General features: G+C 50.1%; 1 protein-coding gene across 3 annotated transcripts in view; it reads left to right on the top strand.

Moving 5' to 3' along the window:
* The first annotated feature begins 203 nt into the window (after positions 1 to 203).
* Positions 204 to 22175, top strand: part of LOC140415761 (transcription factor HIVEP3-like) — a 624924-nt gene continuing 602952 nt past the window's right edge. For all 3 annotated transcript variants that reach the window (XM_072501083.1, XM_072501080.1, XM_072501081.1), the window contains exon 1: positions 204 to 635. The gene's annotated coding sequence lies outside the window, so the exon portion shown is untranslated. The remainder of the gene's footprint in view (positions 636 to 22175) is intronic.

Here is a 22175-nt window from a genome sequence, read left to right as displayed (position 1 = left end):
CCTGCATGACATAAGCTTTGAATGGCTGATAAATGACTGGTGGTGAGAATTCCCCATTCTCATTCCCCACGGTGACTCCTCCCCTTTTCAAACACACACACAGCCCACTGAAAAAAATGAACTTTGACACAAAAATCCTGACACCCTTGAGGAATGCAAACCGAATGACGTCCTCTCTCCCCCCCCCCCCCCCTTTCTGCTTCAGCCTTTGCGAGGAAAGAAACAGGAAACACGCCTGCTTCAGTAAAGCCTCCGTGCCAGCTGTGTGTGTGTGTGTGAGAGAGAGAGAGAGACGGGGCCAGGAGCTGAACTCCTTCTGCAGCGAGTCGGCTGAACCCAGTCTGTCGCGGCTGCATTGTGAAGGATCCAGGACCCCGATGTTGTATTTGCCATTGACATTTCCTGCTCCAGGCGCCAGCCAATGAGCTCGTAGCAGCGCCGGAGCGACGACACATGAAATATGATAATTTGCTGCCTGATAGCCATAGAGAAAAGCACTGGTCCTATTGCGATGGCTTCCCCTGACAGACCATGCAGATGGGGCTTATTTTCAGCAGATGCCAGGATGCGGGGGTGCTGAATTACAGTACCCCTGGGAGAGTGCATCAGTCAGTACAGAGGACACCGTTATCCAGGTGAGCGACATGCACTGTGAGTGTGTGTGTGTCTGTGAGTGTTTGCAATGGGTAGGTGAAAAATTATGTGCCCAATGATGCTGCATGCTACCAGTGACTTGCCAGCCTTTCATTTATTTATTTTTCCCCTCTCAAATTCATGTATATCCCACGGTGGAAAACTAAATGTTGTTTTTCTCTCATTTCGGAAGAACAGCTAAATTATTGCCCACTCTTCACCCCCCCCCCCCCACGCTCCTTGCCTGAGCTGATAGTGAATTATCCTCGCCCCCGCCCCCCCCCCCCCCCCTCCACACACACTCACTTCTCGTCCCAAGAAAAAAAAAATGAAATGAAATATCCTTTCCAGTGCGCTGCTGCTGCTCCTCTCTGAGAGCAGGTGCCTGCGGGAGGTGGTGGTGGGAGATGTTAACGATATTGTGCAGCTGGCGAGATATTGCAGCAAGCAGCCAGACAGACAGAGTGCTAGAGAGGAGGGGACACAGAGGGGGTTGTAAACTCAGAGTCAGGGTGCATTGTAAGCCGCATTTAGCCGGGGTAGGGGCGGTGAGAAATGGAAGAGGCGCCCGGGTTTCCTTCTGCTGTCAATTTTGTCCCTCCTGGGCTCGAGTGCTACCAGTGAGCCGCGTCTGTGTTGGGAGCGCTGAGCTCACTCGAGCACCTTCAAGACAGTTTCACAGAGGCCTTGCGTGAACCCAGGAACAGAGACTGAATGCGGAGGGGGCAGAAAAATTAATAAACGCTGCTTTATCGTAACCCTTTAGGTACCAGGCTGTAGTGTCGGTGCCATAGCAACACATCACTCGTTACACAGTGCTGGCCATTAATCATTAATTTCATAGGAGGATGGTGACATCATTGCATAGCAACCTTATTTTAAGAATGAAAATAATAGTAACATTTTTCAAAAAGATAAAACGGCCTTTGGGAATTTTATACAAATGCATTTCTATGCAGAAAATATTCAATTGAAAAAAAATTCAGAAAAGAAATTGCATCTGTAATGTTTGTATTTATATAAAAATCGCATTAGTGGATTGCGGTGCTTTGGCAGAACGTGGTGCTGGGCATGCAGGCACTTAGGTTACAAACCTTCTGATGACAATATGTGTGTGCAGCATGAACTGAACACATTCCCAGCATGTGTTGACAACACACAGGTCATTAGAAGGCTGAGGGGAGACTTGATAGAGGTCTTTAAAAATATAATGGGCTTTGATAGGGTTGACGTAGAGAGGCATTTGTGGGGAGACCAAACTGGGGGGCCATAAACAATAGTTTAATCACCAATACGTTCGATAGGACATTTAGGAGGAGCTTCTTTAGCCCAAGAATGGTTAGAATCTGGAACTCATGACTACAAGGAGTAATTGTGACAAATAGTACAGGTGCCTGTGAGGGAAAGCTAGGTAAACACGAGGCAGAAAATAAAAGGTGATGCTGATAAGGTGGGAGGTAACTTGTGTGGAACATAAGCACTGGCTTGGCCCAGTTGGGCCGAATGGCCTGGCTCGGTGGCACAGTGGTTACCACTACTGCCTCACAGTGCCAGAGACCCAGGTCCGATTCCAGCCTTGGGTGACTGTGTGGAGATTACACATTCTCCCCATGTTTCCTCCGGGTTCTCCGGTTTCCTCCCACAGTCCAATGATGTGCAGGTTAGGTGGATTGGCCATGATAAATTGCCCTTAGTGTCCAAACAAGGTTTGGTTATGAACGAGTGAGCAATGCCAGACAGTAAAAGGCTCACTCATCCATCCAGCTTTTCCCACACTACTTTGAACTTGTGCATCAAAATATATGCCCCCCACCCCACCTCACCCCGCTCCACTGCCCCCACCCCACTTCACCCAAAACCCAGGAAAATCTCAGGATTAAACAAAACCTGGGAAATTTCTGTCTGAGCCCCTTCGGAAATGGGAATGAGTTCAGGAGATTATGCTGACTCAGCTTTACCTGCTGAGTAATGAAAGGTTGTCTCGATGTTTTAATTTTCCTGGGTAGACTTCATAGACAAAGCTGAAGACGAAGTGTGGCATTTCTTGAATCACTCTGCAATTTGGACCCATCACCTAGTGTGTGACGTTTTTCTTTGCGTGTTGGCTTTGTATAACTGAAATCATATTGTGACAGAGGCCAGGTATTAGGGCTGGCTGTGTTAAAGTGAATTACTGCTGGATTTCTCCAGGGATTCAACTGAGATTTAATAACAGTTCTGTACTGCTGAGAATGATAATGAAAAAAATGTCCTCCTTCAATTCTTGTCTTCTGTTTTCTTCTCAAAATGTGAGGTCTTGCATCAATTTTTACTTTTTGTCCACACTCCCCTCAAAGCATTGACTCATTGCTGGATCTAGTTGAACAGGAAACCCAGCAGCCAACTCCCGGTGCTTTTGTTACAAGGTGCGAGCTTTGACTTTGAAGTGCTGGCTGACGTTTCATCTTCCGGATGGGAGACATGGAAGCCAAACAGAGTTCCTCCCTCACTGGATTGTCCTCATGGGTACACTCCCAGCAGGAGTGCCCAGGGTGGCACAGTGCCTTACAGTGCCAGGGAACCAGGTTCAATTCTGGCCTTGGGTGATTGTGTAGATTCTGCACGTTCTCCCCCTGTGTCTGCATGGGTTTCCTCCGGGTGCTCTGGTTTCCTCCCACAGTTCAATCCCACAGGTTAATTGGATTACCATGCAAAAACTGCCTCCTAGTGTCCAAAGCTTTGCAAGCTATGCAGAGATGGAGCAGGGGGGTAGAGGGCCGAGGTGGGGTCCTCTTCTGGAGGGTCGGTGCAGACTCGATAAGCCAAATGGCCTCTTTCTGCACTGTAGGGATTCTATGGATGGGTGTCACTGGACAATGATCAGGCACCTGTCTGATTTCTTAACATTTCCTTCCCCCCCACCCCTTGTTAATCTAGCTGAGACCAATCATAGATGCCCCTACCCAAGTCCCGCCTAACATCAGCTGACACAACAAAGGTGTGAACAGGGGTTGAATTTTTAAAAAATATATTTTTATTCTCCTTTTTCGCATTTTCTCCCAAATTTAAACCCACCAACAATAAACAATAATCAGTAACGAATGCAATGTCAATCCCCATATCAACAACAACAATCGCAACCTCCCGCCAAACCCCCAAACAGCATCCCGCATGTTAACATAAACAAATAACAAAAAGGAATCAGCAATTACCCGTAGTCACCATTAACACAGTCAGTCAGTCCCCCTCCCCCCAACCCTCCCAACCCCCACCCCCTTAATGTTCGATCTAATCCAATTCTTGAAAGTGCATAACACCCATGAATTGTAGAACCCCTCCATCCTTCCCTTCAGTTCAAATTTGACCTTTCCAAGCGTTAAGAATTCCAGCAGGTCCCCCCGCCATGCCAGGGCACAGGGTGGAGAGGCTGATCTCCATCCCAACAGGATCCGCCTTCGGGCGATCAACGAGGCGAAGGCTACAACATCTGCCTCCGCACCCGTTTCCAACCCCGGCTGGTCCGACACCCCGAATATGGCCTCCAAAGGGCTCGGGTCCAGTTTCACCTGCACCACTTTAGAGATTACCCTAAAAACCTCTTTCCAGTAATCCTCCAGCTTTGGACAGGACCAAAACATATGAACGTGGTTTGCGGAGCCCGCCTCTCAACGCTCACACACATCTTCTACCCCCCCAAAGAGCCAGGTTATCCTCGCCCTTGTGAGGTGCGCTCTATATACCACCTTCAGCTGCATCAGCCCCAACCTCGCGCATGGAGTGGAGGTGTTCATCCTCTGGAGCACCTCACACCAGAACCCCTCCTCCATACCCTCTCCCAACTCTACTTCTCACTTTGCCTTGATCCCATCCAGCAGTGCATTCTCCTCTTCCAACATAACCCCGTAAACCGCTGATACTACCCCCTTCTCCAGTCTCCCTGTTGTCAGCACCTCCTCCAGCAATGTAGAGGCCGGCTCTACTGGGAAGCTCTGTATCTTCTTTCTGGCAAAGTCTCGAACCTGCATGTATCTAAATACTTCCCCCTGCTCCAGCCCATACTTCGCTCCCAACTCCTTCAATCCTGCAAACTGACCCCCAAGAAACAAATCTTTTAGTGTCCTAATTCCTTTCTCCTCCCATCTCCAAAAAATTCCATCCCACTGTCCTGGCTCAAATCTATGGTTCCCCTGAATCGGCATTTCCCTTGATCCTGATCCCAACGTGAAGTGCTGGTGAAACTGCCTCCAAATTTCCAACAAAGCTATTACTACCGGACTCCCTGAATGTTTTTCGGGGGCAGTCGGGAGCAGCGCTGTTGCTACTGCCTTCAATCCCAACCCCCTGCACAAACTCTCCTCCATACTGACCCACTGGGAGTCAACCCCTCTGACCCAGCTCCGTACCTCCTCCACATTTGCTGCCCAGGAATAATATATCACGTTCGGAAGACCCAAACCCCCTGCCTGCCTTCCTCTCTGTAGTTGCACCTTTTTATTTCTGGCCACCTTCCCTCCCAATATGAACGAGGTAATTATCCCTTCAATCTCTCTATAAAATGCCTTTGGCAGGGAAATCAGCAGGCATTGGAAAATAAACAGAAATCGCGGCAACGCGTTCATTTTAACCGCCTGTACCTGACCCGCCAGTGACAGAGGGAGACCATCCCACCTTGCCAGATCAGCTTTCACCCTCCCCACCAAACTAGAAATGTTGTACCTATGGAGCCCCCACCAATCCCAAATGACTTGCACCCCAAGGTATCTAAAGTTAGTCCCTGCCCTACGGAATGGCAGCCCCCCACCCCTGCCCCCACACCCGGCCGAGATACCACAAAATATTCACTCTTAGTGGGAAGCTGGAGGGGTTGCGAGTGGTACTTGTGAACATATATGGTCTGAATTGGGACGATGTGGAATTTATGAGGCGGGTGTTAAGTAAGATCCCAGACTTAGAGTCACATAACCTGATCATGGGAGGGGACTTCAACACAGTCATTGATCTGAATTGGACTGGTCAAAATCAAGGACAGGGAGGAGGCCGGCCAGCGGCAAAGGAATTGAAGGGTTTTATGTAACAGACGGGGGGAGTAGACCCATGGAGGTTTGCATGTCCACAAGGTATACTCTCGCATCGACTTTTATGTTCTGAGCAGGGCGCTAATACCAAAGGTGGTGGATATTGAGTACTCGGCAATTGCAGTGTCGGATCACTAGTTGGATCTATGGGTTAGTGTGGAGAGAGGGCAACGTCCGCTGTGGAGACTGGATGTGGGGTTGCTAGTGGACAAGGCGGTCTGTGGGCGTGTTATCAAGCCCATCCAGAACTACCTGGAAACAAATGATACGGGGGAGGTCTCTGCAGCGACGGTCTGGGAAGCTTTGAAGGCAGTAGTCAGAGGGGAATTAATCTCGATACGGGCCCACAGAGAAAAGGTGGAACGGGCTGAGAGGAATAGATTAGTAGAGGAGATACTCCAGGTGGACAGGAGATACTCGGAGGCCCCGGACGTGGGGCAACTGTGGGTGCGGCGGAGGTTACAGGTGGAGTTTGGGCTGTTGACCACAGGGAAAGCAGTGGAACAGTTGAGGAAGGCAAGGGGGGCGATCTATGAGTACGGGGAAAAGGCAAATAGAATGTTGGCGCACCAGCTCAGGAAAAGAGAGGCGGCCAGGCAGATAGGTAAAGTAGAGTAGAGACGGTAATACTGTCCTGGACCCAGTGGGGGTGAACGAGGTGTTTAAGGACTTTTATAGTAAATTATATGAGTCGGAACCCCCGGCTGGGGGTGGAGGGGATGAGGCAATTTCTGGATCAGTTGAGGTTCCCGAGGGTGGAGGAGGACCTGGTGGAGGGGCTGGGAGCCCCAATTGAGATTGAGGAAATAATCAAGGGGCTGGAGGGCATGCAGTCGGGCAAGGCCCCGGGGCCTGATGGTTTCCCGGTGGAATTCTAGAAGAAGTTTTCAGAGATATTGAGTCCACTGCTGGTGGGGACATTTAACAAAGCAAGAGAGAAAGGAGTCCTCCCCCCAACAATATCGCAGGCCTCGATTTCATTGATCTTGAAACGGGAGAAGGATCCGGAGCAATGCGGGTCATACAGGCCGATTTCTCTACTGAATGTGGACGCCAAACTGCTGGCTAAGATACTGGCTAAGGATAGAGGACTGTGTCCCGGGGGTGATAGGGGAAGACCAGACGGGATTTGTTAAGGGCAGGCAACTCAAGGCCAATGTTCGAAGGCTTCTAAATGTTATTATGATGCCCTCAGAAGGAGAGGAGGCAGAGGTGGTGGTAGCGATGGATGCGGAGAAGGCTTTTGATCGGGTGGAATGGAATTACCTGTGGGAGGTGCTGGGAAGGTTTGGGTTTGGTGAGGGCTTTATTGACTGGGTGCGGTTGCTCTATCAGGCACCAGTAGCGAGTGTGTGAATGAACCGGCTGAGGTCGGGATATTTTGAACTACACCGAGGGACGAGGCAAGGGTGCCCCTATCCCCGTTACTGTTTGCTCTGGCCATAGAGCCATTGGCCATGGTGTTAAGAGCCTCTAGGAACTGGAAAAGGCTGGTTCGGTGGGGGGTGGAGCACCGGGTCTCGCTCTATGCAGATGACCTGCTCTTGTACATTTCGGACCCGTTGGAGGGATGGGGGACGTAATGCAAATCTTGGGGGAATTTGGCAATTTTTCTGGGTATAAATTGAACATGGCGAAAAGCATGATGTTTGTAATCCAGGCAAGAGGGCAGGAGAAGAGACTGGGAGAGCTGCCGCTTAGAATGGTAGAGACGAGCTTTCAATAGTCCAGGTGGCCCGGAAATGGGAGGTACTATACAAGTTAAACTTATCCCGGTTAGTAGAACAAATGGAAGGGGACTTTAAGAGATGGGACATGCTCCCGCTATCACTGGCGGGGAGGGTACAGACCATGAAAATGACGGTCCTTCCCAGATTTCTGTTTGTCTTTCAGTGCCTCCCCATCTTCATCCCTAAGGCCTTTTTCAAACGGGTGAATACGATTTTTTCGAGCTTTGTGTGGGCGAGTAAAACCCCGCGAGTGAAGAAAGTGATGCTGGAGCGCAGTCGGGAGGTGGGGGGGGGGGGGCAGTTGGTGCTGCCGAACGTCTGCAATTACTACTGAGTGGCTAATATAGCCATGATCAGGAATTGGGTAGTGGGGGAGGGGTCGGCATGGAAGCAGATGGAGGCGGCGTAATGTAAAGACACCAGTCTGGGAGCATTGGTAACGGCACCTCTGCCGTTCTCGCCGGCCCGATACTCCACAAGTCCGGTGGTAGTGGCATCTCTGAGGATCTGGGGGCAATAGAGGAGATATAAGAGAGTGGGGGGAGCATCAATTTGGACCCCGATTTATAACAACCACAGGTTTGTACCGGGTAGGCTAGATGGTGGGTTCCGGAGTTGACAGAGGGCAGGAATTTGAAGAATGGGGGATCTATTTATAGATGGGAGCTTTCCCAGCTTGAAAGCTTTGGGGATAAATTTAAATTGCCAGCAGGGAACGGTTTTAGGTATTTATTTGCAGGTGCGTGACTTCCTGAGAAAACAGATGCCGGCTTTTCCGCTTCTGCCGCCAAGGGGAAACAGGATAGAGTAGTTTCCAGTACCAGGGTGGGAGAGGGGAAGGTATCGGATATTTACCAGGAGCTTTCGGAGGTGGAGTAATCTCCGGTGGAGGAGCTTAAGGGCAAGTGAGAGGACGAGCTAGGAGGAAAGATAGAGGCGGGTCTATGGCGGATGAGGGTTAGTACATCCTCATCGTGCACCAGGCTTAGCCTGATACAATTTAAGATAGCTCACCGGGTACACATGACAGTGGCTAGGATGAATATGTTCTTCGGGGTTGAGGATAGGTGTGCGAGGTGCGCGGGAAGCCCAGCAAATCATGTCTACATGTTTTGGGCATGCCCAAAGCTTAGAGGGTTTTGGCAGGGTTTTACTAAGGCTATGTCCACGGTGCTAAAAACACGGGTGGTGCCGAGAGGTAGCTATCTTTGGTGTGTCGGAAGATCCGGGAGTTCAGTGGGGGAAAGAGGCCGACATCCTGGCCTTTGCCTCCCTGGTAGCCCGGAGACGGATCTTGTTAATGTGGAGGGACTCGAAGCCCCCGAGTGTAGAGACCTGGGTTAGTGACACGGCTGGGTTTCTCAGTCTTGAGAAAATACAGTTCGCCTTAAGAGGGTCAATGTTGGGGTTCACCCGGAGGTGGCAGCCATTCGTCGACTATCTCTGGGAAAATTAAAAATATCAGCAGATGTAGTATTCCAAGAAGGGGGGGGGTGGCGGATTGTTGTTGTATGGTTGAGGTGTGTGAAGATTGGGCTGGGGGGGGAAATATTTATTTTACCATGTTGATCTCATTGATTTTGTTACTGTTACAAAAAATTTCAAATACCTTCATAAAATATTATTATTTAAAAAAATATTCACTCTTGTCTAGATTTAATTTGTACCCTGAGAAAGACTCAAACACCCGAAACAGCTCCAATATTCCCCTTATTGACACACTCGGTTCTGACACGTATAACAAGTCATCGGCATACAAGGACACCCGATGCTGTATCCTCCCCGCCCCCACACTACCCCTTTCCATACCCTCGAACCTCTTAACGCGATGGCCAATGGCTCAATCGCGAGTGCAAAGAACAGTGGGGACATAGGGCATCCCTGCCTTGTCCCATGGTGGAGATAAAAGTATTCTGAGCTGATGTTATTTGTGCGGACACTCGCCCCCGGCTCCTTATACACAGGGCTTTATCCAGTCCACAAATTTTGGTCCAATCCCGAACGGGGGTTGAATCTATGGTATGGAAACAGGGCATGAGCTATGATGAGACAGATGTGTCGGTTCAAACTGTGGTTGATCGATTTTTGTTCAGGAAGGGTATTGCGAGTTGTGGAACCAAGCCTGGGAAATGGAGTTACGATGCAGATCAGCCAGGGTCTGATTGTACGTCAGAACGAGGTGAGGGGCTGAATGGCCAATTCCTGTCCCTATGTTCCTGCATCTGGCATAAGAATTCAACTTATCTTCTATTTTAATTAATGAGCAGAAAATTGAACAGCTTCCATTCGGTAGTATGTTCTCAATCCAACACCTGGCCCAATGGCCCTTCTGACTTCGCCTTTGGAGAAAGACTTTTATGCGAGACAGTGAGCCACTGTCTGAGGGACATGTTACAGCTGTTACTCAAGTTGATTAACCTTTTAATTCCCTCAAAGCTGCATTTAGGCCATAACTACGTATCTTGTAGGAAAGGGAGACTTTTATCTCACCCTTGGTTTCAAGCATGATGCCTTCATCTTCTGGACATTTGCCTGCATTTGTAATGTCCTTTACCTTGCTTCAATAATTTGTGTCAGGGTAGATTAGTGAAGGACCTGTGATAGTTCCAAGCCTCTGGGAGTCTGGAACGACCATGAACTCTTGGCTAATGCAGCCCTACCTCACACTGTTGTTGTTCTGCTGAGGTCTTCATCTTCATGAGGCTATCTTCATAAAGGAAGCTTTGTAAAAAGGGATGATTCAGTTCAGTAATAATAGGAGAACATTTTGCCCGCACAGTTTGATTTTATATTCCAATATGGACAACTGTCCTGTAACACTGTTTTAAAACATAACTTTCTTTTAGTTTTTCTGCATAATGCTAGAGAGAGCATTTTTGAAGGAAGGTACATCTTACTTTAGCTTATACACACAGTGCGCACATGAAGAATCCTAACATTTATTAACCTGTCACTCCTGTTATTCAGCAAAAGCACAGGAAGTAGGCAAAAAAAAACTGGAAAGGATCAGCTAGATTCTCGGTGGATTTGCAATTGGGCTGGGTTAAATTATTAAAGATGGAGTAATATTGGGGGTTTTCCGCAATGGTTTTTAGAATCCCAGGACTGTGCCAATGGGGTTGGTTGTTAATGTCTTGTCAATAGCACGTTAGCGCAGTGGTTAGCAATGTTGCTTCACAGCGCAAAGGTCCCTGGCTCGATTCCCGGCTTGGGTCACTGTCTGTGTGGAGTCTGCACCTTCTCCCCATGTCTGCGTGGGTTTCCTCCGGGTGCTCCGGTTTCCTCCCACAAGTCCTGAAAGACGTGCTGTTAGGTGAATTGGACATTCTGAATTCTCCCTCTGTATACCCGAACAGGCGCCGGAGGGTGGCGACTGGGGGAGTTTGCACAGTAACTTCATTGCAGTGTTAATGTAAGCCTACTTGTGACATCAATAAAGATTATTATTATATTTGTTACCGTTGAGAGAAAGGTGATGGGTATTAATTGTCTTGGAGCAAATATAAATAGTCGATCACCTGGTGTGGAGGGGAGTAGGGAGGAAGGGGGACCATCTCGTAAGTCTGCTTCTGGACTTGGTCCGGCGACTAGAGTATCGGTGGCAATCGCGCCCGCGCGGTTGCGCAGCGCCAGTCAGGGGCTGCTGAAATAGGCCCCCGCGGCAATTCTCCGTGGGTGACGGGTCGAACTTCCGCCAAGTCCCGCCGTCGTGGTTCAAACCTGGTACCACCCGGCGGGAGCTCGGACCCGCGGCTGCTGTGGACGTCCTGTTGGGGGTGCGGGGAGGATCTGATTCCGGGGGGGGGGGGTGTCCTCCATGGGGACCAGGCCCGCGATCGGGGGCTTCTGATCAGTGGACGGCCCCGATCTGGAGGGGGCCTACCTCCTTCCACACGGGCCCACTGTTAGGTCCCCGACATGTTGCTCCACGCCGGTGCGGAGATGGCAAATACGCGCATGCACGGCGTGGAGACGGCCATCATGCGCATGCTCAGACCTGCGCCGGTCATGCAGGGCCGTCTTTCGGCGCCGGAGCAACGCGCAGCACTCCGGTGCCGTGCTAGCCCCCTAAAAATTGGAGAATTGCTGGGCCAGGAGGCCCGTTTACGCCGGCGTCAACACTTGGCCGGGATTTCGGGGAATCGTGGCCAAGATGGCTCAATATTTGTGGCTGGGTAGCTTTCAGTTTTTGAAAGCTGTGCCTTTTTTTGCACAATACACACGTCTGAGCGACAACTCTTCTTTCAATGTTACAATAATTCAGTGTGTTTAATATAATCTGTTTTGTGCAGTGTCGGCAGACACGGTTTTATGGGAAATGGGTTTTTATTTTTGTGGTTATGAAGGACTCATTTGCTTTGTCCCACCCATATTATTCTCCACTCACTATGATTATCTTAAACTGTGAGTATCACACTGGTTGTTGTCTTAATTGTGTGCTGTGATTTGCTGTACATTACATGTTAATATATTATTTTACGATGTATTAGTGAGGTACATGTTGAGGAAGTATGTATGTGATAATGTTAGTGCAACATGTGAGAATAGAGCACTATGTGCTATCCTGTAATATGCCACTACAATGTATATCTATAAGGTACGCAGTGATATTTTAGAGCAGTGTATGTTCGCATGGTAACATATTTCTGTGACATGTGTTTCTATCATGCCATGTGGTATGCTTGTCTATATGTATCACATTGAAATCCTCTGTATATCAAAGTAGTGCATGCCAAGATAATGCCCTGTCATAACAGTACTCTGCAATAAGTAGATACTGCATACGTTCTAATATCCAAAGATGTACATGTTCAGTGGATTGGCCATGCTAAAATTGTCCTTTATTGTCCAAAAATCTGTAGGTTAGGTGATGGGATGGGGGGAGTGGGCCTCGGTAGAGTGTTCTTTCGGAGGGTCGGTGCAGACTCAATGGGCCGAATGGCCTCCTTCTGCACTGTAGGGATTCGATGATTCTATGAATATTCTGTGACATGTTATTACAGTAAATGTCAATGTGGCACACTATGATGTGTTTGTGTTATATGTGTTGATACCTAGCACTGTTTGCTTCACAGCGCCAGGGTCCCACGGTCGATTCCTGTTTGGGTCACTGTCTGTGCGGAGTCTGCACGTTCTCCCTGTTTCTGAGTGGGTTTCCTCCGGCTGCTCTGGTTCCCTCCCACAAGTCCTGAAAGACATGCTATTAGGTGAATTGGACATTCTGAATTCTCCCTCTGTGTACTCGAACAGTCGCTGGAGTGTGGCGACGAGGGACTTTTCGCAGTAACTTCATTGTGGTGTTAATGTAAGCCTACTTGTGACAATAAAAGATTATTATCATTATTATATATAGGTACTATAAGTTGAAACATGTGATCTGGATACAGTATACATGCCTGAACAGTCCTTCCATAATACATCTGTATCGCAGTCATTCAGTAATCAGTTATGGTTGAGAAGCTGTCTCTGAACTTTCCTTGTTTTTCAAAAGGCACTGTTTCTGCTGGAGTACATTTTCCTTGGAAGTTCAGGTCCCTTATGTTATCGAGTCCAGACAGCTGTTCTTCATGTGGGAGTCTGGATGGCATGTGCCAACTGGCTGTTCAATTGTGGGAGGAATCACAGTTATGCCCGACACTGACCTAGCTTGACATGCATACAGACACGGCCTAGAAAGCGACATTGACTCCCAGCCAGCCCCACTGATTTTGGCTAAGTTAAACATACAGCTGGAATCATGGAATTATGGTGGGTCATTGAATTGTGATGGTGCTGGATGGGCATATAGTTTATGGACCCCCTATTGAACTAGTAGCCTGGGCATTGTGATAGTGATGCATTGCTGAACAACCCTGCTGCATTGTAGTTGGAGCCTATGTGATGCAGGTAGAACCTCTGATTGCCTGGGCTGTGCCTTATACTGAGTACAGATTGCACTAGTGAAGTAGGTAGCAGTCAGCAGCTATATGGATACCTTAGAGACCCGTGCCAGTACAACTCTGCTATGTTCGAACCCAACATATTTATTAAACCGTATATATATATTTAAAAAAAATATTTTTATTGAAGCATTTGCAACATTTTTATAACAAAACAATAATAACATAAACATCAACATGGTAAACTAGACATTTTCCATCCAACCCCTTCTGTACATCCCTTAACCATATTGCACCCCCCACCCTCAGAATGCTGCTTCTGCTGACATTTTAATTTTCCCCGAGAAAGTCGCTGAACTGCTGCCACCTCCGGGAGAACCCCAGCATTGACTCTTCAAGGCAAACTTTGTTTTCTCCAGCTTGAGAAACCTAGCCATGTCACTGAGCCAAGTCTCCACGCTCGGGGGCTTCAAGTCCCTCCACATTAAAAGAATCCGTCTCCGGGCTACCAGGGAGGCAAAGGCCAGAACGTCGGCCTCTTTCACTCCCTGAACTCTCGGGTCTTCTAACAATCCAAAGATCGCCATTTCTGGACTCGGCACCACCCGCGTACCCAGCACCTTGGACATTGCCTTGGCACACCCCTGCCAGAATCCACCAAGCTTCGGGCATGCCCAAAACTTACGGACATGGTTTGCAGGGCTTCCCGTGCACCTCACACATCTATCTTCTACCCTGAAAAACTTGCTCATCCTCGCCGCCGTCATGTGTGCCCGATGTACCACCTTAAACTGTTAGACTGAGCCTGGCACATGATAAGGAGGAATTAACCCTGCTTAGGGCGTCCGCCCACAGACCCGTCTTTATATCCTAGCTCCTCCTCCCACTTGCCCTTCAGTTCCTCCACCGGGGTCTCCTCCGCCTCCAACAACTCCTGATAGATATCCAACACTTTCCCCTCCCCCACCCAGGTGCCGGACACTACTCTGTCCTGTATCCCCCGTGGCGGGATCAATGGGAAAGCCAACACCTGTTTCCTCAAAGTCCCGGACTTGTAAATATCCGAATCCATTCCCCGGCGGCAGCTCAAACTTGTCCTCCAGCGCCTTCAGATTGGGAAAGCTCCTGTCTAATTCCTGCTCTCTGCCAACTTCGGAACCCGCCATCTATCCTGTACGGCGCGAACCTGTGGTTATTGCAAATCGGGGTCCAGACTGACGCATGCTCCACCTTCTTTAACCTCCTCCATTGCCCCCAGATCCTCAATGCCGCCACCACCACCGGGCTAGTGGAGTAACGGGCCGATGAGAGCGGCAGAGGTGCCATTACCAGTGCTCCCAAACTGGTGCCTTTGCATGACGCCGCCTCCATCCGCTCCCATGCCGACCCCTCCCCATTACCCACTTCCTAATCATCGCTATATTTGCCGCCCAGTAGTAGTTGCAGAAGTTCGGCAGCGCCAACTCACCCTCCCCCTGACTGTGCTCCAACAACATTTTCTTCACCCGTGGGTTTTATTCGCCCATACAAAGCCTGAAATAATCTTGTTTACCCGCTTGAAAAAGGCCTTAGGGATGAAGATGGGGAGGCACTGGAAGACAAACAGAAATCTGGGGAGCACCGTCATTTTCATGGTCTGCACCCTCCCTGCCAGCGCTAGCGGGAGCATATCCCATCTTTTAAAGTCCCCCTCCATTTGCTCCACCAGCCGGGTTAGGTTGAGCCTGTGTAATGCCTCCCATTTCCCGAGCCACCTGTATTCCCAGGTAGCGAAAGCTCCTCTCTACCATCCTGAGTGGCAGCTCCTTCAGTCTCCTCTCCTGCCCCCTTGCCTGGATCACGAACAATTCACTTTTTCCCATGTTCAATTTGTAACCCGAGAACCTGCCAAATTCCCCCAAGATCTGCATAACCTCCCTCATCCCCTCCACCGGGTCCGAGATGTATAAGAGCAGATCGTCCGCGTACAGCGAAACCCGGTGCTCCACCCCACCCCGAACCAGCCCCTGCCACTTCCTTGATGCTCTCAGCGCCATGGCCAACGGCTCTATAGCCAGAGCGAACAGCAACGGGGAGAGGGGGCACCCCTGCCTCGTCCCTCGGTGTAGCTTAAAGTACCCCGACCTCAGCCGATTCGTGCACACACTCGCTACCGGCGCCTGGTAGAGCAATCGCACCCAATCGATGAAGCCCTCACCAAACCCAAACCTTCCCAGCGTCTCCCAAAGATACTCCCACTCCACCCAATCAAAAGCCTTCTCTGTATCCATCGCAACCACCACGTCCGCCTCCTCTCCTTCTGAGGGCATCATAATTACATTCAAAAGTCTCCGAACGTTAGCATTGAGCTGTCTACCCTTAACAAATCCAGTTTGGTCCTCCCCTATCACCCCCAGAACGCAGTCTCCTATCCTGGTGGCCAAAATTTTAGCCAGCAGCTTGGCATCTACATTCAAATGCGATATCGGCCTATATGACCCACATTGCTCCGGGTCTTTTTCTCATTTAAGGATGAGTGAAATCGAGGCCTGCGACATCGTGTGGGGAGGATTCCCCTCTCTTTAGCCTCATTAAAGGTCCTCATCAGCAGTGGGCACAACACCTCTGAGAACATCTTACAGAATTCTACCGGGTAACCGTCCGGCCCCGGAGCCTTGCCCGACTGCATGCCCTCCAGTCCTTTAACAATTTCCTCTGCTTCAATCGGGGCCCCCAGCCCCTCGACCAGAATCTCTTCCACCCTCGGAAACCTCAACTGATCCAGGAACTGCTTCATCCCTTTGACACCAGGCGGGGGTTCCGACTCATAGTTTGCTATAAAATTCTTTTAAAACGTTGTTCACCCCCCCTGGGTCCAAGACCATGTTACCCTCCCTATTCTTTACTCCCCCAATCTCCCTGGCCGCTTCTCTCTTCCTAAACTGGTGCGCCAACATGCTGCTCGCCTTTTCCCCATATTCGTAGACCGCCCCCGTTGCCCACCTCAACTGCTCCACCGCCCTCCCCGTGGTCAACAACTCAAACTCTGCGTGTAGTTTCCGACACTCCCTCAAGAGCCCCACGTCTGGGGCCTCCGCATATCTCCTATCCACTCGAAGTATCTCCTCCACTAATCTCTCCCCTCTGCTCGTTCCACCTTTTTTCTGTGGGACCGAATCGAAATTAGTTCCCCTCTTACAACTGCTTTCAGAGCCTCCCAAACTACCGCTGCTGATACCTCACCTGTATTGTTTCTATCCAGGTGATTCTGAATGGACTTATTCACCCGCCCGCAGACCGCTTCGTCCGCTAACAACCCCACATCCAGTCTCCAGAGTGGGCTCTGCCCTCTCTCCTCACTCAACCGCAAATCCACCCAATGCAGGGCATGATCGGAGACTGCAATCGCCGAATATTCCGTCCCGCCACCTTCGGAATTAGCGCCCTGCTTAAGCCAAAAAAATCAATGCGAGAATAAACTTAATGGACATGAGACAAAATGTCCTTCACCCTCGGCCGTTCGAATCTCCACTGGTCTACCCCCCCCATCTGCTCCATGAAACCCCTCAACTCCTTCGCCGTGGCAGGAGTGCTTCCAGTCCTGGATTCTGACCGGTCTAGATTGAGATCAATGACCGTGTTAAAGTCGTTCCCCCCCCCATGATCAGACTGTGAGACTCTAGGTCCGGGATCTTGCCTATCACCCATCTCATAAATCCCACATCGTTCCAGTTTGGAGCATATACATTCACAAGCACCACCCGTTCACCCTCCAGCTTCCCACTCACCATAATATATCTACCCCCCTTATCTGCCACAATTCTTCCAGCCTCAAACGTCATCCGCTTGCTGATCAATATCGCTACCCCCCTGGTCTTTGAGTCCAGCCCAGAGTGAAACACCTGACCAACCCATCCCTTTCTCAATCTCGTCTGATCAATAATCTTTAGATGTGTCTCCTGAAGCATTGCTATGTCTGTCCTCAGCTCCATTAAAAGCGCGAAAACGCAAGCCCCTTTGGCTGGCCCATTCAAACCCCTCATATTCCACGTAATCAGCCTGACGGGGGGCTGCCACCCGCCACCCCCCACCCGCCCCCCCCCCCCCCCCCCCCCACGCCGCCGCCGACTAGCCATAACCTTTTTTTGGCCAGTCCAGAGCCCGCGCCCCCCGAGCTCCTCCACAAGCAACAACTACCCCAACCTCCCTTTTGTTCCCCGATAATAGTTCCTCCCCTGTCAGCGAAACAGCCTCCTCCTCCCCCCCCCCCCCCCAACAGCAGCCCCCAAAACCTAATCCCCCAGGTCAAGCACCATCTTAGCACATGTGCACCCCCCACCACGCTTCCAAGAGTCAGCTGACTCATGCTGACCCTGACAGCCCCTACCTTTGGTGCCAAACAGTCTGGCTCCCTATTGTTCGAACCCCTCCCTCGACATGCATAAACCATTTAAAAACATCGCAGTCCCCAGTAAGTAAACAACCTCAAGTAAAAGAAATTAACATAAACCAATGCAGAAACAATCGTTTGAAACCAGACCCAACCTCCCACAGAATCGGGGGGCCCCTCCCCCCTCCGCATCCAATCTCTGCAAAAACAAAGCACCCTCAAACCACGACACCAGAACCAGTGCTTAACCCAGAACCCCATACAGACTTATTTGAACCTATACAAGAATTACAAACCGCCGCCCACATAACTCCTTCAAGCCTTAAGTGTCCTTTAAGATGATTCCAAATTCTTCCTTGATAAAAGACCATACATCATCCGGTGCCTCAATGTAAAAGTGCCGGTCTTCGTGCGTAACCCACAAACGCTCTGGATACAGCATCCCGAATTTCACCCCCTTCTTGAAGAGGATCGCCTTCACCTGGTTAAACTCAGCACGCCTCTTGGCCAGCTCCGCACCCAGGTCCTGGTAGATGCGCACCTCACTGTGCTCCCATCTGCTGCTCCGCTCCTTCTTGGCCCACCGTAAGACAAATTCTTTGTCCGAAAAATGGTGGAAACGCACCACCATGGCCCTCGCCGTTCATTCGCCTTAGGCTTCCTTGCAAGAGCTCAATAAGCCCCGTCCACTTCCAGGGGCCGAGAAAATGCCCCGGGCCCCATCAGCGTCTCCAGCATACTCGCCACATATGCTCCCACATTCGACCCCTCAATTCCTTTGGCGAGGCCAACAATCCTTAAGTTCTGCCTCCTGGACCTGTTCTCCAGGTCCTCCAACTTCTCCTGCATTCTCTTGTGTCGCTCATCCAACACCTCCACCTTATGTTCCAGCACAGTTAGATAGTCCTCCTGGCTGGACAACTTCAGCTCAATTTCTTGTATCGCTTTCCCTTGGGCCGCTTGATTCAAAACCACTTGATCAATCACAGCCTTGATCGGGTCCAGCGTTTCCTTTTTCAGCTCAGCAAAACAGTCCTTAAAGAACTTCATCTGTTGCTCCTTAGACCACTGAGCCACCGCTCCCTGGTCCTGACCCTCCGCCATGCTACACCGCGATACCAGCTCTGACTGCTTCAATCTATCCGGGCTGAGTCTTTTCACACGGCCACTTCTAGTCCAATTAGCCATACATCGGAGAGGAAATCCTTCACAATATTGTCCACTTCACCGATAAAGTCTGAGAAAAGTCGGGAAAAAAGGTCCGAAAGTCCGTTTCAGGCGGGAGCTATCAAATGTGCGACCTACTCCTCCATGGTCGCCACCGGAAGTCATCAAGCCGCATATATTTTTTATATTTAGCAAATACACATTTGTTAGTTTGAACAACTTTACCTCTGTGAATTTGTAGGTTGACTTTATGCTTTGGGCTCTGTGATTCATTTACTCAGTGCAAAGATATGTTCTAAAATCAGGTCCGTAATAAAGAGAAGCAAATGGGAAATCAACCTCCCAACAAATGGTACAGTAAGAACACCAACATAAATTATGGCAGGTTTGAGGAATTGTCATATAAATTTTTACTTGTTGCATTTTTTTCTCCCTGTTCCCCCTCTCATCCTCCCCCCAACATTAGCAGGATGTGGGACATTAGTTATCTGGAGCGACTGAAGAATTGGTCTCCTCAGAACTGAAAAACTTAAGAAAAGATTTGAGACAGGTCTTTTAAAAAATATATTTTTATTCTCCTCATTTTCAACATTCACCCGTACATTCCAGGTAAAAAGCACAAATTAACAATCAATCCGTAAACAGTGTACCAAAGACAACAATACCGTCGACCCCCCCCCCTCCACCCCCTCCCCCTAATGTTCAATGGCAACCAATTCTCGGAAGTGCATAATAAACAGCCCCCATGAATTGTGAAACCCTTCCTTCATCCTTCAGCGATCAGCGAGGCGAAGGCTAAAAACATCTGACCCCGCACCCGCCTGCCACCTGAGCCGGTCCGACCCCCAGTAAAAGGCTTCCAGAGGCCCTGGTTCCAAGTTCACGAACAACTACCCGAGATGACCCTGAAAACCCTCCCTCCAACAAACCCTTCACATTCCACATAAATATTCTACCCGGGGGTCTCTCACCCCCCCCCCCCATCCATTACCATCATAACTCCAGGCCCTGCCCACAGGGCTTACCCACCTCATCCCATTGTGACCATCAAGCCCCTCTCCCCTCCCAGAATCCTCCCATCCACTTCCGCTCAAAAACACCTCACCCAGTATCGGTCCCCTCTCCAACGATTCGCACCTCCTCGACCCATTGAAACCTATTCTACCAGGCTCTAATGGCAGTAGACCCTCCCCCCACCATACTCACCTCCACTGGCCAGCTTAGGCTAGCCAGAGTGGAGGCCCATGCCCAGGGCTCAATCCCCTCCAAATTCTCCCCCCCCCACCCCCCGCCTGATCCCAGGAAAACAAATAATTCCCCTTCAACACATAACTCCAGTGTAAACACACAAACCCCAAAGAACCATCATTGTAAAAGAAAATCCCAACTCTTACCTTGCCCAAATAGGCAACTTCCACTCATTTAGCACATATAAAGACATGCAGCGAAAAATAGAGATACATACACTCCTCTATCCCCCCTACCCTCAGTCCACGACCAAACCAATCCATTTCTCAATCCTGCCCGAGTCCTTCGGCCTTCACAAACACCTCCGTCACTTCCACCCTCTCGAAATAAAAGTCTTTGGAGTTGTAGGTCACCCTCAACTTAGCTGGGTACACGATGCCGAACCGCACACTGCTGTTATACAGTGCCATCTTCACTCAGCCGAAGACCACCTGCCTCCTTGCCAACTCCACAGTAAAGTCCTGGTATATACGTATACGAACTTCAGCCCACTGACCTCGCGCTTCTGCTTTGCCCAACTCAGGACCTTCTCCTTCACGTGGTACCAACGAAAACAAATAATCACTGCTCTTGGCTCATTCGCCTTTGGTTTAGGCCTCCATGCCCTATGAGCCCAATCCAGTTCGTATCGAGCGGGACCTTCCCCCTCCCCCAACAGCTCCGCCAACATATTGGCAAAATAGTCCGTCGGCCTCGGGCCCTCCACCCCTTCGATTAGGCCCACGATTCTCAGATTTTGCCGCCTAGATCTGTTTTCCAGATCCTCCACTTTGTCTCGCAGACCCTTGTTGACCTCCACCACGCTCTGCAGCTCCTCACCCATCGAGGTGAGTTGATCGCTGTGTTGCGACAAGGCCTCTTCCACTCCCTTCAGTTTCTCACCCTGCTCCCACACCTCGGCCGATGTCCTCGACACCACGGCCTTCACCGGAGCAATCGCCTCCTCCACCAGCACCTTTAACGCTGCCATCATCTCCTTCCTCATCACCTCCATGTGCTTTGCGAACTGTTTTTCAAGTTCCACAACCATCACCTCAGTCATCGTTTCTGCCGTGAACAGCGCGGCCCCACCCAGCGACCCAGCCTCCGCCATTCTTCCAGTTGCCGAGCTGACTCTTCCACTCAATGGCGAACCTTCATTTGCTCCCTTCTTCACGACTGCTTTCCTTTGGGTTTTTGGACATCCTTCTTCCTTATGTCTTCCTGCACTTATTTAACAAAAATTTGCCTCTGGGGGCGGGGGGGGGGGGAAGTGTGATAGGATTCTGGTCACCTATCCAAAGTGGCTGTTTTTAACTGGCTCTAATTTCACGCAACATTATGGGTGGGATTTCTGTCCCCCCGACGCCTACAGCATTTTACGGGGCTCACCCGTCTCACCACTGGGGAATCTGCGGGGGTTGGGGGCGGGGTGGGGGGGGGGGGCGGGCAGCGGGACCAGAATATTCTGCCGGTGGGAAAGACTGGAAAATCCCACCCTATGCTCTCTTCAGGGCATTGATGAACTTTAGCAGAACATTTGATCGGGTGTTTGGGAAGGAGGACTGCTAGGAGAACTGAAAGAAGGCCTGGTCGGAGAGGGAGGTTTGAGGGAGACCTTTGAAAGGTGAGGAGAGTGAGTAAAGGCAGTGGGAAGGGTGTTTCAGAGAGCTGAAATTGCTGAAAGTTCTGCCACAGTGTGTGGAGAGGAGGCAAAATAGATCAGCATTGGAAGAGTGCTTATGGATCCCACACAGTGAATACTGACAACATGGTAGCACAGTGGTTAGCACAGTCGCTTCACTGCTCCAGGGTTCCAGATTCGATTCCCGGCTTGGGTCACTGTCTGTGCAGAGTCTGCACGTTCTCCCCATGTGTGCGTGGGTTTCCTCCGGGTGCTCCGGTTTCCTCCCACAGTCCAAAGATATGCACGTTAGGTGGATTGGCCATGATAAATTGCCCTTAGTGTCCAACAAGGTGAGGTGGGGTTGCTGAATTAAGGGGATAGGGTTGTGGTGTGGGCTTGAGTGGGGTGCTCTTTCCAAGAGCCAGTGGAGACTCAAAGGGCCAAATGGCCTCCTGATGCACTGTAAATTGTATGATCTAACAGTGAATG

The sequence above is a fragment of the Scyliorhinus torazame genome, chromosome 1 (assembly GCF_047496885.1).
Source record: "Scyliorhinus torazame isolate Kashiwa2021f chromosome 1, sScyTor2.1, whole genome shotgun sequence".
NCBI lineage: Eukaryota > Metazoa > Chordata > Chondrichthyes > Carcharhiniformes > Scyliorhinidae > Scyliorhinus > Scyliorhinus torazame.
Note: the sequence above shows the minus strand (reverse complement) of the source record. Positions and strands in the feature narration are given on the sequence as shown.